Consider the following 2,144-nt stretch of genomic DNA (forward strand, 5'->3'; position numbering starts at 1 on the left):
TTTATATTAATACAAAAATATTATTTATACACCAAAATTAATTACCAATGTATTTGTGTATAAATATATATATATAATTTAATTTATTTTTAATATGTATTTATATTTTAACATGTATTTTATACTAATAATTAATTTTAATAGCTGATTTTGATTTACATCTAGTACAATTCATGTTAGGAAAAGTATGATGTAGATAAGGTTGGGATGGGAGCTTTAAAAAATGGGGATATATTGATATAGTGGGTATGTTGGAGCCTGGAGGAGTAAATTAGTATGATGATGTTAGGTCGGGGATCTCAAATGGGTAATGAATATGATTGTACGGTTTGTCTTACACAATCTGCCCCCTACTTAAATTATATCTCTCACGTCCTTTGGGCCAACCTGTGTATGAATTCAGTGTGATATAAATGTTATTATTGTGCCTACTTACAAAAAAGGAGGCTACAGATACAGTCTAGCTATCTCATTAAGCCACGCATGCATCTTAACTGTTGGGAAAAAAAACATGGCTGTTGATGTTAATTTCAAAACTGCATTGTTTAGTCGGTGTCTCAAGCTGGAAATCAAATGGCGTTCAATGTTATTTTTGAGACAGTAATCATAACAATTCGAGCATTCACCTAATGTTATTTATTCCGATCCAAAGACTTCCCTTAGCTACTCCATTTTTCATTATTTCCCTTTTAAATCGTATATATAATATATTATATGCTTCTTTGCATCATTGCATCTCTGTGCATGTACGTATGCAATCATTTATTAGTATTATTGTTCTGCTTTCAACAAACCATATTCATTCACTCTTGGAAATTAGAAGCAAGGGAAAAGGGAGAATAAATTAAATACTGAGAGGTTGGTGCGTAATATATGTACATATTCTCGTGAAGAAAAATATTATATTAATTGAAACAGCATGAAAGTGGGTGAGCTACCTCCTTCACACGTGTCAAATCCAGATTCGAATGATTAAAAGATTACTAATCACTTTCTAATTCTTTTAATGGAAGCCTTTCATATTAACTACTTTAACAAGTGTCAATCTTTTCCTCTTTAATTTCCAAAAAAAAAAAGGTTCACTTGTTAACAAAATCCTATCAAATTTATACAAATATTTTAGTTTTTTTTTTTCCCAAAAAGTAAAAACCGCAATAATCACATTATCCTAACTTGTATTTTGCCTGGCAAACCCTTCTGAAACATTATTAAAAGTTTCAATTTTTTGTTTAGCTAATTTTTTGTTTGACAAATGTAGAAGTGATTTTATAGTCAAAACCATATTTATTAGAAGTAACAATTTTTCACTGACAGGTTTTTAGTCATTTAGACTAAATATCTATTTTTCTTTTTACTTATTTTAGTAATTTTTTATTTAAAAGTAATTTTAATTATTGTAATCTAAATAATATTTATTTTACTATAATCTATTTTGATATAAAAATGATTAAATATAAATCACTTCAATATAAACTTATTTTTTATCAAAATTAAGTTTATAAAATTAATTTTATGCAAATTCCTGTTTACAAACTATAATCCAAACACACAGTTAACATAGTATATGTAGCAGTTGCGTGTGGGGGCAGGGTGGGACAATTATTATTCGTTAGTAATGATTTATTTGAAGAATAAAGTAGTGACACGGGGACCTCGCCAGCTGGGGAAGTGAAGAAACCTTCCTTCCACAGCGCAGCGTTGAATCAATCAACCATTCTCCTAAGTCTTAACTCTGAAGAGCCTATGTACTAATACTCCATAAGATGTTGAGTTTATTTTAGCGTGTGATCCATTGAACTTGATATACTTCATGATTTAATTTCCATTGATTGAGCCATTGAACGAAATTTGATGGCATTTAAAGAATGTTAGTACCAATTGGTAACCCTCACTCACTCCTCCTCATCAATGACACTAGAAGAGTATGCACATGCATGTATTGTTTTACTCACATTTTAAAAAGCAAAATACCAAACCAATTAAATGCATATCTATAACAGTAGGAATCAGTTTTTCTTAGTTAACATTATTAATCAATTTTTTAAAAATTCTTTTATTTACTTTAAATTCTAGATCTTAACTCATAATTTTTTATTTTAAATCTTAAATTTTAAATTCTAAAATATTTATTAGTTAAAAATTAA

Source organism: Arachis ipaensis, chromosome B06 (genome assembly GCF_000816755.2).
Source record: "Arachis ipaensis cultivar K30076 chromosome B06, Araip1.1, whole genome shotgun sequence".
NCBI classification, from domain to species: domain Eukaryota; kingdom Viridiplantae; phylum Streptophyta; class Magnoliopsida; order Fabales; family Fabaceae; genus Arachis; species Arachis ipaensis.